General features: G+C 41.5%; 1 pseudogene across 1 annotated transcript; it reads right to left on the bottom strand.

Moving 5' to 3' along the window:
- Positions 1 to 12,320: 12,320 nt before the first annotated feature.
- LOC308555659 (mitotic spindle assembly checkpoint protein MAD2A pseudogene) lies at positions 12,321 to 12,823 on the bottom strand (annotated as a pseudogene). Its single transcript has one exon. The product of its transcript is annotated as a mitotic spindle assembly checkpoint protein MAD2A pseudogene (transcript).
- Between the last annotated feature and the right edge of the window lie 4,229 nt (positions 12,824 to 17,052).

Here is a 17,052-nt window from a genome sequence, read left to right as displayed (position 1 = left end):
CATCACACCAGTGTGTCAACATCGTGGAGAAACCTTTGACAAATCGAAAGACCCTTTTAGCAACAGTGAAAGTTTTCTGAAGGGTGAGAAAACTCCTGGGAGGAAACTGTTATGGCATCTGATTGGCTTATTATTTCTACAGAAAGACAATTAGTCAAACTAGCTTGGATGACTCCCAGTTGCTCAGGCTTCACCTACCTGTATGAGAAAGGAAAAGGGAAAGTGATGCTTACTGAGCGCTAGCTATGTGCTAGAAGCACTTTCATATATTATCTTATTTAATTCTCACTTCAGCCCTGCAAAGTGGATATTATCCCATTTTACATTTCTAAAGTGAACTCCTGATCTTCCCCTTCAAACCTGCCCCATCCGTAGCTTTCCTTATCTCAAGTGATGTCAAGTCCTTCTTTCCAGCTGCCCAGAGCAATCACTGACACTGCTCTCTCTCTCTCTCATACTCCACATCTAACCCACCAGCAAATCCTGATGGCTCTGCTTTCAAAATATAGCCAGAATCCAACATTACTCACCACCTCCACTTCACTCATCGTGAGTCAAGCCACTCTTATCTTCTGCCTAGAAGATATCTCAGTGGACATCTAGCTAATTTCCCTGTTTCTACCTGTGCCCTGCTCTATGGTCTATTCTCAACTCAACAGCCAGAGTGATCCTGTTACCATCTAGGTGAGATCACTGGACTCTATTCAAAACTCTCCAGTGGCCTTGCATTTTACCAGAGCAAAATGGCCTAGGATGGCCTACAAAGCTCAACATAATCTGCCCCTTCATCTTTCCATCACCTGACTTCCTCCCATGCCCCTCCCCATTCACTCATGCTGCTCCAGCCATGACAACCCCTTTGTTGTTCCTTGAACACACCAGCCTCAGGGCCTTTGCACTGGCTCTTTCCTAACTCCTTCACTATTTTCAAGTCTCTGCTCAGATGTTATTTTCTTAGAAAGATCTTCCCTGTCCACCCTATTTAAGACTATAGCCCCTTCTACCACCATTCCCAGCATCCTAAATCCCCCTTATCTCATTCTATTTTTTTTCCCCTACAGCACTGATCACCTTCAAACACATTCTCAGGCTTGTTATTTAGTGCCTCTCATGCTACGATACACATTTCTGAAGGCAGAAATGCTTCTCTGTTTCCTCTATTGATGACTCTCAAATACCTAAACTAATACCTGTTACACAGAAGATACTCCAGCAATATATGTTCAGTGAGCAGTGAATGACTGGACAAACTAATGAACGAATAAACGGGCCAAATGAGGAGTCAGGAAACTGTCTAAGGTCTTACAACTAGGAGAGTCAGGAACTGGAGCCAGGTCTTATTTTTACCAAATGCCTCTCAGAAAGAATGAGGCAAAGGGTCCTAAAGCAGGCTGACTTGTGGGACTTTTGCCTAAATGACAATCTGGGGACTCTAGGGGTTGGTGCCCACTCAAGGCTGGTCTAACCTACAGCTAGAGCTGCATCCTTGCCTAGATTCATGCACAATTGCCAGCCTTAGCAGTGGACCTGAGTCACCTCAAAAGGCATCAACTTTGGTCAGCACCATTACTTAAGGAGGGGGGAAGTATGAGAAACACTGTGAAAAAGGAATCTGTGAAAGAAGGTTACAGTAAATTCTGGGGCTTGCCCACCTGTTATTTAAGAGTCACTTCCCTGTGAACTCATACTCCCGTTTTTTTTTTCTGAGGGCAGTGGCCACCTCATTAGTTTTCTTCTCTGTAGTTTGACCACGAACCACCATTCACCTGACAAGCCTCCCTCTAAACCTGCCTGGATGTAGTGCCTGCTCATTTGCTACTCCCCTCCACACACATGTAGCAAACCATGCTCTTCCTGACTTTTGTACCCCAAGAAGACTGTACATCTTGAGAAGACAGTCCAAAGCTTGGAGGCTAAATTATTTCTCAGATCCCTCTGACGCACAATCAGCTCCAGGGGTCTGGGCAGGGTGGGTGGGTTGTGTTACTTCACAGGCATAAAAAGGGCCCTTGGAGACTCCAAAACATCTGAGACATTGGACCAATCCTTGGTCCCTCCAGAATCAAGGCAGTGTCCAGGACTTCAGAAAAAGAGGGGTTACTTTCAAACAAACAAACATACAAACGAACAAACAAACTTCTGTGGCCACATTGAAACTGCTTCTGATAGGAATATACCAGAAAGAGTCCAGTTCCTCCAGCCCCATCCCATCCTGCTGCTCAAAGGCTGCAGCTCCTGCTTCCCTGTGTTCTTGTCCACCACACATTTGCCCTGACTGAGGGATCACCACAGAGGCCAAGCTGGAGACAGCCGTAGGTTTGGGGAGGAGAGGCCCTTTCCATTTAGATAAGTGCCACCAGCTGGCAACTGAGATGCATGACTGTTCCCCATGGCTTTGGGGACAGCTTTCCTCAGCCCTGAGCTTGGCAATGCTCCATTAACTCCAGGAGGAGGCATGCTCCTCAGAGGCACCCTGTGGAGCCCAGGAGCTGGGATGAGACAACCCAGGAGTTTGGAATAGGGGCTAACTAGGTAAAATCCCCACAGAGGGGTGGGCTGCACCTAATTCTGTCTCCCTGAGTGAAGCCCACCCTGAGGATCCAGGTGTGAACACCACATAGCCCCATCTTTCTAATCAGTGAGGAGCTCTGGCCCTTGTTGTTTTCCTGAAAGTGCTTTATAAAATACCTCTGTTAAAGTATTCATTTGGTTAAGACTTTCTCTTATCTTAAAATAAAAAATGACCCAGAAAGGTCATAGACTGGGCCTCAGGGTTACTGATACCATAGAGTACATGGTCTTACCTTGGGTGGATTTTCTGGGAGCTACTCTCTACCCACATCCCTTCATTGAAATCTTAAGGGATTTCTTGCCCAAATTAGACCTCCTAGGGAGGGCGAAGCACTAAGTCTTGGAATGGGGCTCTGAGGCTCCACGGGACACGGCAGGCACACAGAGGGCTCAACTTCAGCATTCAGGTCCTCCAGGGCTCTGGCCTGCTGCTGAGGCCTAACCTGAGGAGGTTGGTGCCACACTGACAACCTCTGTCAGCATGCTGCAGCACAGGAACCAGGAGCTGGGGGCAGGGATCATTGTGGTGACTAATAACCTAATTGTGGAAAATTACAACTTCCTGAGCAGGGTCTATCAGAGGTGGCCACAAAACTCTTTATGATGTGGCCAAAAATTCCTCCTGCCACCACAGCCCTTGAAAATAGGTCAAAGACACATTCTATGGAACTCTCAAAGCAGGACTTAGCTCATACCATCTAACTCTGTGTCATTAGGCTGCAAACACTGGAGTTTCTGTGAGAATGCTCTCCTCTCTGGATATGAGTCTGGCCTTGGCTCCTGGCTGACCATCAGTCTTGCCCTGCTTGGTCCTTCTCAGGGTACTGACTGGCCAAAGAAAAGCTGCCTGCTGTTTGCTTTTACAGCAAATGTCTGTCTACAGCCTTTCCAGGGCAAGAAGTGTCTCCTCTTAAGTACCACCCAAAACCTAAAGGCCTGGCCTCATCTCCCAGGCTAGCTACACTGCACTCTAAAGCAGAGCAAGAGGTAGACTAGGCATTGGCAGAGACCCCAATTATGTTCTCCTCAGCTTTCCAGAAGCCCCAAGTTATGGTAGGAGATCATGGCCGGCTGCTGCCTCAATCAGACATACAGAGCTCCTTCCTTTAATGCTGGACATCCCATCAGTAGTATGGTGCAGAGGCCAGCTCCTAGCCTGGCTCTGATGCTGCATGTACTAACTGTAATCCTGGGCCATCTCTCTTAGTGGGGCAAGGCCCTGCTTCTTCTTTAAGAATGGGGGCAGCATTCTCTGCTGTAGGGGCTGCTATGGAAGCCATAGGGAATAGAACAGCAGATGAAAATGGGCTTTGTAGGTCCCCGTGGAGGTGAGCACAGAGCCCTAGTCTTCAATTTCCTGTGTTCAGGCCTTGGTAGAGATAAAAATCCATTCAGCTCTGAGGATGCCAACCAGTGAGGCTTCAGCTTCAGGAGGACAGGACTCTGAAAGTTCTATGCCTATTCCTCTGCTTGTTTTGTTCTATGCCTATTCCTCTGCCATTACCCCAACTTCCAGGGCTGAAGCAATGATGGGATCTCTAGGATTCAAAATGTGTCTGAGTGCATTCCCTTCTAAGAGGTTTGGGAAGGGGCTGACCTGGAGAAGACATCCCACCCAAGTGCCTGACATCTCAAATAACACTTCTCTTGGCCCAGAAGCCTCATCTCGTCTCTGGCCCAGGCATCAGCCTGGGTGGGGGATGGATGGCTCTGTCCCGACAGGACCCTTGGAGCCTCTAGGCAGTCCTCGCAAGGGATAAGAGGCCCTGTGTCAGCCTGGTCTACAGCCAGCCTGTATTGAGTCACAAGAGTCTGCAAAAACAATGACTTAGGCAGCCTGGAATCCAAAGAAAACCAGCCCTGGATTTCCACCCAAGAACTCTGCACAGCTGGGCATGAGCTCACCCAGCTAGACAGTGACAATGACAATGGGAAATTGCCAGTCTCCTGTAGTGAGAGGAGCAGGGGTTTGAGCCATAAGCACTAAACCACCCCTGAAACATTCTTTGAAAACCCCATATCAACACATCTAAAATTAGCTTTCAGCATCTAAATCACTTCCTGTTAAGAAAACCACAGGTCTGATGCTTTAGTCATCACCAAAAGTGCCTCTAGGGGAGGGAGCAGGTGATATGGAGTGCTGCACATGGAAAACTATGACAATCCCAAAGAGACACAGCAGTCAGGAACCCCTCTCCCCAAAATGCAGAAAGGACAGCTAAGCAGGGCACCATAAGGCTGTTGCTGCAGGAACCAGGACCAGCCTGAGCACGCATGTGCACCCATACACACATGTACACACCTCCGCATATGTGCTTGCACAAGCAGGCCAGAGACTTCTCCATTGTTGCAGAGCCCAAGCATATCTCTGCCATGCCCCTTCCAGGCATGGGACTCTCACCAAGAGAGGAGGGTGGGTATCTGGCTTGCTTGGAGTACTACAGACCAGTCTCTGTTTCTCTGTGGCCCTGCTATTTGATGCCTAATGAACTGTGAGCAAAGTTATCCTAGTGCTTAGCCTTCACTCATTGTTTCAGTGAGCTCTTTGTATATTAGAACTACCAGGAAGCATCCTTAATAAAATCAAGGATTATGCCAAAAATATACAGCAAATATATTTTAATAGTGAAACATTAGAAGAAACTCCATTAAAGTCAGAAACAAGACAATAACTATTAACCATGCTACTATTCAATACTGCATTGAAGTCCTAATAGCTATATTAACTGAAAAAAAAGATAAACTTGTAATATGTAAATTGATGATGATGATTGTTATTATTGCTTGCTTTATGAAATGCTTTACCTATCTTAACTCATTTAATCTACCTTATGAGGTAGGTATTAGTATCAAACCCACTTTTACAAGTGAGGAAGTAAATAACAGAGATGTTAAGGTACTTTGCAAGTAAGTGGCAGAGCCAAATTTATACTCAGGCAGTCTGACTTCAGACTCTGTGCTTTTTTAAAAAAAATCTTTATTGTTGAAAGTATTACAGATGTCCCCTTTTGTCCCCCTTGACCCCTTCTACCCTGCCCCCACCCCCTGCCCCAGGCCTTCACCACACCATTGTCTGTGTCCATGGGTTATGCATATATGCATATAAATTTGGTTAATCTCTACCCACTCACCCACCCCTGCCTTCCCTCTGAGATTTGTCAGTCTGTTCCATGCCTCTATGTCACTGAATCTATTTTGTTCATCAGTTTATTATGTTCTTTAGATTCCACATATAAGTGAGATCATGTGATATTTGTCTTTCTCTGCCTGGCTTATTTCACTTAGCATAATATTCTCCAGGTCCATCCATGCTATCCCCAAAGGGTAAGAGATCCTTCTTCTTTACAGCTGCATAGTATTCCATGATGTAAATGGCCCACAGCTTTTTTTATCCACTCATCTACTTATGGGCACTTGGGCTGTTTCCAGATCTTAGCTATTGTAAATTTCGTTCATATGAACATAGGGGTGCATATATTCTTTCTGATTAGTGTTTCAGGTTTCTTAGGATATATTCCTAGAAGTGGAATCACTGGGTCAAAAGGCAGTTCCATTTTTAATTTTTTGAGGAACCTCCACACTGTTTCCCATAGTGGCTGCACCAGTCTGCATCCCTACCAGCAGTGTACTAGGGTCCCCCTTCTCCACATCCTCTCCAGCATGTGTTGTTTGTTGATTTGTTGATGGTAGCCATTCTGACAGGCTGAAGTGATACTTCATTGTGGTTTTAATTTGCATCTCTCAGATGATTAGCGATGCTGAGCAATTTTTCGTATGTCTCTTCGCCATCTGTATGTCCTCTTTGGAGAAGTGTCCATTCAGGTTGCTTGCCCATTTTTTAATTGGATTATACATCTTCTTCTTGTGGAGTTGTATGAGTTCTTTGTACACTTTGAAAATTAGCCCCTTATCAGATACATCCTTGGCAAATATGTTCTGCCACATCACAGGGTTCCTTTGTATTTTGAGGATGATTTTTGCAGTGCAGAAGCTTTTTAGCTTGATGCAGTCCCATTTGTCTATTTTTTCCTTTGTTTCTCTTGCCCTAGGAGGTGTATTGGTGAAAATTCCTCTACATAAGATGTCTGTGACTTTACTGCCTATGTTTTCTTCCAGGATTTTTATGGTTTCTCAACTTACATTTAAGTCTTTTATCCATTTTGAATTTATTCTTGTGTATGGAGTAAGTAAGTGATCTAGTTTCTTTTTTTTTGCATGTACCTGTCCAATTTTCCCAACACCATTGATTGAAGAGACTGTCTTTACTCCATGTATGCTCTTGCTTCCTTTGTCAAATAACTGACCATAATGGTGAGGGTCTATTTCTGGGGTCTTTGTTCCGTTCCATTAATCTCTATGTCTGTTGTTGTACCAATACCAGGCTGTTTTGATTACAACGGCTTTGTAGTATAGTTTGATATCTGGTAAAGTGATCCCTCCAACTCTGTTTCTCTTTTTCAAGATTGCTGCGGCTATTTGGGGTCTTTTTTGGTTCCATATAAATTTTTAGAATATTTGTTCTAGCTCCGTGAAATATGCTTTTGGTATTTTAATAGGAATTGCATTGAATTTATAGATTGCTTTTGGTAGTATGGACATTTTAATGATATGAATTCTTCCAATCCATGAACATGGCATATTCTTCCACTGTTTTATATTTTACTCTATTTCTTTTTTCAGTGTCCTGTAGTGTTCTGAGTACAGGTCTTTTACATCCTTGGTTAAGTTTATTCCTAGATATCTTATTTTTTTACTTGCAATGGTAAATGTGATTGTTTTTAAAATTTCTCTGAGAGTTCATTACTGGTGTATAAAAAGGTGGTTGATTTTTGGATATTAATTTTGTATCAGCTACCTTGCTGAATTCATTTATCAAATTTAGTAGTACTTTGGTGGAGTCTTTAGAGTTTTCTATGTACAATATCATGTCATCTGCAAATGACAGTTTTAGTTCCTCCCTTCCAATTTAGATGACTTTTGTTTTTTTTCCTGGTCTGATAGCTGTGGCAAGGACTTCTAGCACTACGTTGAATAATAGTGGTAAAAGCAGACAACCCTATCTTGTTCCTGTTTTTAAGGGAAATAGTTTTAGTTTTTGACTATTGAGTATGATGTTGGCTGTAGGTTTGTCATATATGGCCATTATTATGTTGAGGTATGTTCCTTCTATTCCCACTTTTCTGAGAGATTTTATCAAAAATGGGTGCTGAATTTTGTTGAATGTTTTTTCTGCATCTATTGCTATGATCATATGGAATCTATCACATTTATTGATTTGTGAATATTATACCAGCCTTGCACCCCCCAGAATAGACTCTGTACTCTTAATTAGTCACTATACTCTATTACCTCTTGAAGATGTGAGACTCTCTACACAGAAAAACCAGGAGATGAATGATGTGGCTAGATATAGGATGAACAAACAAAATCAGCAGCTTTCCCAAATACCACGAAAGTCAATTCTCCTCCAATTAGTCAATAAATTCCCAATTCTATCAAGATAAAAATCGCTATAGAACTTCTCATGGATCCTGAGAGACTGATTCTAAAATTCATACGGGGATTGCAAGAATGGAGAGATTCCAAGATGGCGGCAGACTGAGTGGAAGTTGACTGATACTCTCCCAGGACCAAACTGGAATTACAACTAAAATATAGAAAACCCATCCTGAATAATCAATTGAAGGGTAGCTGGAGAGCATCTTCATAACCAAGGACCTAAAGTGGAGACTGCATACAGATTGGTAGGAAGTGTGGAGGCGCAAGAGGTCTGGCTGGGCAACCACAGGCAGCAGCTGAAGGTCTGGACAGACAGCTCAGCTGTGGGGGGTTCCCACTGAGAACTTTGGGGCCTAAACTCCAACCTGGGCTTCCCAGCCCAGAGCACCAGAACTGAGAAAGGTGCCCACATAACATCTGGCTGTGAAAAGCAGTGGGGTTTCTGTCTTCCTGGGAGAGATGGCTGGAAAGGCAGGTAACCTCTTAAAGGGCCAATACACAAAGATTCATGTGCAACCACTCACCCTGGGCTCTGGTGGAGGGAGGGGAGAGTGGAGTAGATCTGTGTAGAGAATCCAGGAATGCTGGCTCCGGCCATAGAGCTCAGAAGCCACTCATCTGGACTCCTGTGCTGAGTCATTCCCCCATAAGGCAGAGGATATCTTTCTCAGGCAGACATTTTCCATCCAAGCAGCTTTTGCCTGTGTGGGGAGCAATTGCCCCACCCTGCTGGAAAACCTCTCGACCCACCCTCTGGAGTTTCTACAGCCTGAGGCTCATTAAGAGACTAAATAACAATCAGTCTCTGGGTGCTTTGTGTCTTTATCTGATTTGTTTCTGGACACAGGGCTTGGGAAAGCAGACCTTGGTGTGTATCTTGGTCCTTTCCAAACACACCCAGCCCTAAGCTGTGGAGTGTGGAAAGCTGTAAACAGAGTACTAAAGGCCAGTAACAAACAGTGTCTGACATTGACTGGCACCAGAGACCATCCAAAATACTGGGAGTCCTAGCAGATCTACTTAATACATAGAAACAAATCCAAACAGGCAGCCAAAATGGAGAGACAAAAAACAAGCCCCAAATGAAAGAATAAAAGAATCTCCAGAAGAAGAGCTAAATGGAGATAAGCAATCAGATATAGAGTTCAGAATACTGATCATAAGGATGCTCAATAGCATAAGAAAAGAAAACTATGAAGGAAATTAAGAACACAGTAGAAATTAAAAAAAAAAAAATTGGAAGGAATAAACAGCAGATTAGGGGAAGCTGATGATCAGATCAGCGAATTAGAAGACAGGGTAGAAAAAAATCACTCAATCAGAGAACCAAAAAGAAAAAGCAATTAAAAAAACAGCAGGACAGTTTAAGGGAGCTGTGGGACAACATGAAATGTAAAAATATTTATATCATAGGAGTTTCAGAAGATGTAGAAAGTAAGAAGGATTAGAGAACCTGTTTGAAGAAATAATTGCAGAAAACTTCCCTAACCTGGTGAAGGAAAAAGTCACACAAGTTCAGGAGGCACACAGAGTCCCAAGCAAGAAGAATCCAAAAAGGCTCATGCCCAGACACATCATAATTAAAATGCCAAAAATTCAAGACAGAATATTAAAGGCAGCAAGAGAAAAACAATCTGTTACCTACAAACGAGCTCCCATAAGGCTGTCAGCTGGCTTCTCATCAGAAACTCTACAGGCCAGAAATGAATGTCATGAAGTATTGAAGGTAATACAAAACAAGGATCTGAAACCAAGACAACTATATCCAGCAAGGCTATCATTCAGAACAGATGGTGAAATGAAGAGCTTCCCAGACAAAACAAGGCTAAAGGAGTTTATCACCACCACACCAGCATTGCAGGAAATGTTAAAGGGACTGCTGTAATAAGAAGTTGAAATAGAGAGAATGAGAAACATAGGCATAAAGAAAGAAAATGGCAATACATAAGTACCTGTCAATAATAACCTTAAATATAAATGTATTAAATACTCCAATCAAAGGACATAGGGTAGCTGAATGGATAAGAAAACAAGACCCAAATATATGCTGTCTACAAGAGACTCACCTCAGAACAAAGGACTCATACAGGCTTTTTAAAAAAACAAAAAACTTCAGGAGGACTTTAAGGGAGAGATCGAAAGCAACAGAGTTTTAGTAGAGGACTTAAACTCCTCACTAACTTTACTGGATAGATCTTTCAGACAAAAAATCAACCACGAACCAGTGACTTTAAATGACACACTCAATCAGATGGATTTAATTGACATTTACAGAACATTTCACCCCAAAGCTGCAGAATATACATTCTCCTCAAGTGCACATGGGATATTCGCAAAGACAGACCACATGTTAGGACACAAAGCAAGTCTCTACAAGTTGAATAAGACTGAAATCATATCAAGTATCTTCTCCGTCATTTACACTTTTGAATACTATGCACCTGTAAAAAAGAAGGATCCCTTACCCTTTGAGACAGCAGGGTGGGACCTGGAGAGCATTATGCTAAGCAAAATAAGCCTGTCAGAGAAAGACAAGCATCACATGATCTTTATCATATATGGAATCTAATGAACAAAATAAACCAAAGAACAAAATAGATCCAGAGACACAGAAGCATGGACCAGACAGACGAATCTCAGAGGGATGGCTGAGGTGGGTGGGGAGAAATTAACCTAAGAACCTATATGCATATTTGCATAACCCATGGACATAGACAATACTGAAGGCGGGGGGGGGGGGGGTGCAGGGTAGAGGGAATCAATGGGGGGGGAAGGGGGATATTTATAATACGTTCAACAGTAAATTAAAACTTATATGGAAAAATATTCAAGATTTTTTTGAAAAAGAATTCTGGTGGAAGGTTTTCTCTATATGATATCAAAATATGTTATAAAACAGGACCTGGCCAGTGTGGCTGAATTGGTTGAGCATCATCCCGTGCACCAAAAGGTCACCAGTTCGATTCCCAGTCTGGACACATACCCAAGTTGCAGGTTCAATCCCCAGTCGGGGTGCTTGCAGGAGGTAGCCGATTGATGTTTCCCTCACATTGATGTTTCTCTTTTCGCCCCTTCCTCTCTCTGAAATCAATTGGAAAAAACACACACACATCAAAAAACCTCTTTCTCAGAAGCTCCCAACAAACGTTACTTCATGCATCATTGGCCCCAAAGGGTCATTTACCCATCTGAACCATTCATGCCCTGTAGCCAGAGGATGGGATGAACTGACTATCTTAAGTCTAGCAGGATCCACTTTAAGAGGTGAGGATAAGAGAAATCCCACACAAACCACACAACTGGGAAATTCAGAATACTGTTAGCAAGGTAGGAGAAAAAAATAAGTACTGAGGAGATAATCAACAAAGCTTCCACAGTTATCACTTAAGAGGAAAAATAAAGCTAGATCCCTCCTTATACTATTAACAAAAATAAATTCAGACATGTTAAAACCCTAAATATAAAGAGTAAATATAGTAGAAAATATAGAGTAATATGTTTCTGATCTTGGGGGGAGATTGGAAGTCTTTTTATTTTATTTTTTTCCACATTTAACTTTATCATTGTCATTTAAAGCTTGATTTTATAAAACACAAAAAGACATTTTTAAGAGTTCTATATCACTGGAATTCAAACAGTAGAAATAGCAATAGCTTTGTAAGTGTAAATTATATACATTAAAATCAAATAATTGGAGGTTTTTTCCAGTATAGAAACTATAAAAATGAAACAAATGGCAAAAGGACCATAGCAATATTTTGTGATTGTGGATTATCAGTTACTTTAGGACCTAAGCAAATATTCTGAATATTCAGACTTCTTTTTCTGTATTTCGTATTTACTTATATTCTGAGTCAAGCTACTTGACCAAAAGGTCTGATTTAGGAAGGCATTTAGCTTTATAGAAAAAAATTTTCCATCTATAGTTACCAAACCTTTAAAGGAATTGATGTTACAGTGCTGATGTAATCTGCGGGTTCCCTTTTGAACAGCGTGCAAAAAATTACGTCAATCCTATGGAAAGTCAAACAGGTACCAAAAAAATGGAACAATTATGCACAGTTCAGTAAAGTATGATGTTAAGTTTCCTGCATCTAAAAATTAATGAAATAAAACGTGAACTATAGTTGACTTGGTTTCCGGAAAAACATTTGAGAGTTACATATTATTCTTGTCTCATCTCCAGCCATGGACAGTATTTTCTAGGCGACCATGCTGTTTACTTTGTGGACTGTAGCAGATGGACTTGCTTACAAGTTGGTAATGAACTGTGGTCCCAACTCTTCCCACTTTCCAGGTACAACCAAGTCTTTGTCTGTATATATCAGCAGATCAAGTGAACAAGAAACTTCCAACAGTGGCAGAAAGGTCACTGTAGCCGTGATCTGTCTGATCAATAAGTGAATTTCATCATGGATAGCTTTTTGAGACTCTTCTCTGAACACACTGTCATCTTTGGCAGTCTTGTCACACTCTATCAAACTGCCATCTTTCAAGGACCTCACCACTTTCAATACTCCAAATGACTACCACCAGTTTCTGAAATGACCACCTGTATAACCAGTCTTTTAGTTGTTCAGTCACATTATTTAGGTACTTCATGAGCTCAGGATCAGAATTTATAAGCAAGATGAGTCCATATTTCTGCACTCAAAGGTTTCAGATGGTAAATGCCACACTGATATAAAATGCTATTGATGCCAAATGAGAAGAACTCAGCCACAATGTCAGTGTTCCCGCGCAGGGGAGGCATGCTTCCAGGGGAGCTGCCGGCCCACAGCTGCAGAGCCCGCCCACCGCACACAGGGAGAGCAGTAACTCCCTGTCATCATCTGGAAGTCTTTTAAAATAAGAGAGAAAAAATTAAGTCATTTTAAAAAATTGATCATTTAAAAATATGATCATTTTGCCCGGCTGGGCAGGGCTCAGCGGTTGAGAGTCGAACTAGGATCCAGGCGATCGGGGTTCGATTTCCGGTCAGGGCACATGCCCGGGTTGTGGGCTCGATCAATGACTCTCTCATCATTGATGTTTCTGTCTCTCTCCCTCCCTCTCCTTTCCTCACTCTGAAATCAATAAAGATATATTTAAAATAAATAAATAAATAAATAAATAAATAAATAAATAAATAAATAAATAAATAAATAAATAAAAATATGATCATTTTATTCCATCAAAATTAAATACTTTGGTACAATAAAAGATGCTATAAAAGACAAGTGAGACACTGGGAAAGAACATTTGTAACATTTGTAATAGACAAAGAATTAGTATCCAGAGCATAAAGAGTATCAAAAATAAAACCTTAACAACTTAAAGAAAAGGACATGAACAGGTAATTAACAGAAGGAAAAATAAAAATGCCGAATAACTATATAAAAAGATGTTTAGCATCACTAAGGAACTTGAAAAATGCAACAGTCAGAAATTCTGTATGCAACATTTGATAATATCAAGACAGTGGTTTCAACAGGCTGTTAGTGGCTGTGTAATAATGTTAGTGGCTGTTAGTGGGTCCTACTTCTCTCTACAGATCAAGCTGACAGACTTCACTAAATGTAAAAATATATATTTTATGAATCAGTAATTTCTTGTATTGTATCTACCCAAGAAAGATCTTTGCTCATGTGCTTAATGAAGTATATGCAGTAATTGTCATTGTAGCCTATTTGCAATAATGAAATTTGGGAGATAAAATGTTCATCAACCACAGATGAATAAACAAAGTGAGGTGTATTCACACTAGAGAATATTGTATAGCAATTTCAAAATGCACATGATCCCTTTGAACCAATATGGAGAGATCTCTAAGAGATGTCACTGTTGATAACTGCAGAGTGATTATTAGTATATATGAAAAAGTGAAAAGCACAAAATAATCCTATTTATTTTCTGTAGATATATAGGGTCCATAAGTAAATATATAGAAAAAGATCTGGAAAGATATACACCTAGTTGAGAACTGTGGTTACTTGTGGAAACTGGGAGAAGGGGTTGGGATCAGGCGAGGCAGTCAAAGGGCACTTTACTTAGCTTTACGATTTCAGAATCTTAAGACAAAATAACTTTCTTTTTTTCTTTTTTCTTTTCTTTTTTCAGGAAGAGCAAATTCTTGTAACCTGCTACAAGAAGATAATGTACTCATGTATTATCTGGGTAATTAAAAAATAAATTTTACACCCTGGCCAGTGTGGCTCAGCAGACAGAGCATTGGCCCACCCACTGAAGGGTCTCGGGTTCGATTCCTGATCAAGGACACATACCTGGGTTACAAGTTCAATCCCTGGCCCCTATAGTTCACTCTCTCTAAAAATCAATGGAAAACATATCCTCAGATGAACAAAAAATAAATAAATAAATAAATAAATAAATAAATAAATAAATAAATAAATAAATAACATTTTAATAAAATCATTAGGAGTTGGCTAAGCGAAGGCTAGTTTGGAGCCTGTTCCCTCTGCAGGGGATCCTCTGGACCATAGGTGACTTGACTCCAGATGTCTCTGCTCATCTGCCAAGTCTCTGCCTAGGTCTTGCTGCCATACTCATGGACCTCTCTGGCCCCTGATGATGGGTACATGGGCCATCTCTCTCTTTTGTAGCACAGCTAAATGCCTACAAATAGGGGATGGAGGACAGGCAGAAGGTAGGTACTGGATAGCCAAGGGGCCAGATGATAAGGGCTCCTCTGTTGAAAGAAGTTCAAAGACAGAAAGAAAGGAAGGCCATGCATGGAAGGTCCAGTCCTGGCAGGCAGGTACCTGCATTCAGATAGTCTGTGTGCTTCTCCCCATGTCCTCACTTTGCCTCTCAGCAGCACCTCTCCACCGCCTATACTCTTTGCCCAGACTTTGAGAGACTATCTTCCTCAGCAAAATTTGAGTCTGGGATAGCGGCTAGAAGAGGCACAGGTTAACGGTTAGACGAATGAACTGAGATAGCATAAGGGTCAGAAAAAGGGATAAGTAGAAGTAAAAACAAAATAGGAGCTAGAAAAGGAGTAGAGGGAGAGGTCTACATCAGAGCAGTGGGTCTATTCACATCCATGGGTAGTAGAGGCAGATGAAACCATTACCCACCTCTTTCTCCAATATGGAGCAAAATGTCTTTTACCCACAGGAGTAATAATCCTAATTCCCACTTCAGTTAACCAAGTAAGAGAGGAAAGAGCCTGCCCACCAGGTTTCCACTGGAGAGGTACAAAAGGAGCTCAAGGCACAGGGCAGGGCCTCCCAAGGCATCATCCAAAGGCCTAGGCTGAGATGGCTAGAGGTGCTGATGCTACATCTGCAGGAAATGGAATCCTGGGGGTGGTGTGGTAAAGAAAAAACCCTCTGGTTTTAATAGATCTACTCCTTAGGTTACTCAAAAAGTTCAGACCAAAGTATCACCTCACCTCCCTCCACCCACTGTATAATGACTTCAGAATTGTGGGAACTAAAGTGCTTCCTCCCAGGAAAAAGAAGGACTTCCTTTGAGGTTAAGGCGTGAAATGACAAAGACTACAGCATGTAAGAAGGCCTTCCCTACTCTGAGACTTCCTGCCTCTACCTCCAGAGCCTCAGCAGAGACTGGGGAAGTGAGCACTTCATCAGGCTCTTAAAAGGAATAGATAAGAAAAGCTTCTGTTGTATCCTTTCAGAGTTGAGTGATCTGCCATGAAGTGAGAGATGTTCAGAAATGTGTTTATATTCTTTCTACGACAGGCCCAAAGGGGCACAATTTGAAAGGGGACTTCTTTGCATAATAACGTGTTGTGTTGTGTGTGTTTTGTTTAATCTACTAGTTACCAGATAGATACAACTGAAATAATAAAGAGGTATATCTGCTTCACAAATGGCAATGAAGAACTTAAACTTGCCTTGCAGTACCTACATACATACACCTGCACAGTCCTGCTGGAATTTGGCAGTATCATTCTAGACAAGCATTTTCAACACAACTTTCTGTGATGATGAAAATGTTATATATCTGTGCTGTCCAATATAGAAGTCACTAGCCATATGTGGCTATTGGGTACTTGAAATAATAAGGCAATTAAAATTTTTTAATTTTACTTAATTGTAATTAATTAGTCATATTTAATTAAATAGCCATATATGGTTAATGGCTATTGTATTGGACAGCTTAGTTCTAGGTTGAATCTCTTCTGTTTGGATCAGTTTGCCAAAGAATAGAAAAAGATGCATAATGGAGAGGTTGGTAGCAGAAAGCACTACCAAACACATGAGAAAGAAAGTCCTCATGACAGATAAAGCTAGGAGCAAGCACCATGGGAGCATAAAACACCTCTGGCATTTCAAATCTTTTCAAGCATCTGCTGCACACACAAAAACTATGTACAAGTGATGTTTTCAGAAAAGTTCAAGGAAAGGAGGTATATTAGTGAAATGGAATGATGCAGAACAGGTATTACAAACTCAACAGAACAGTGTAATCCTGATGATATCTGGGTAAAACCTTCATCTCCATTCCCATTAACAAGAAGCCCTACTTTGGCAAGTGGTCAAAAGAAGCACCAGATCGGACACAGTGATAGAACTGGACTTCCCTGTTTTCCATAGGCAGAAGGTGAGCACTTCAAAAGGCTCTTAAAAGGAATAGATAAGAAAAGGAGGCAGAGTGATGGGTTGAGGGAGCCCTCAATTTTCTAACCAACAAACTATATGAAGACCTCTTGGGCCCTTTAGACAAGGTAGTTCTTTTTTTTTTTGGTAAGGAAACTGTATCTTTTTTTAAAAATTTTAATTTTGTTTTGTTTTGTTTAAAATATTACAGATGTCCCTTTTTCTCCCCAATGACCCATTCCACACAATCCCATCCCCCTCCCCAGTCCCTCTCCTGACCACTGTCCATGTCCTTGAGTTGTACATATATGCATATACATTTTTTGGTTACTCTCTCCCCCTCCACCCACCCTCCCTCCTCCATTCCTCTGACATTTGTCAGTCTGATCTGTGCTTCCATGTCATTGAATCTATT

The sequence above is a fragment of the Miniopterus schreibersii genome (assembly GCF_964146895.1).
Source record: "Miniopterus schreibersii genome assembly, chromosome: 4".
Taxonomy (NCBI): Eukaryota; Metazoa; Chordata; class Mammalia; order Chiroptera; family Miniopteridae; genus Miniopterus; species Miniopterus schreibersii.
This window is presented reverse-complemented; position numbering and strand designations above follow the sequence as displayed.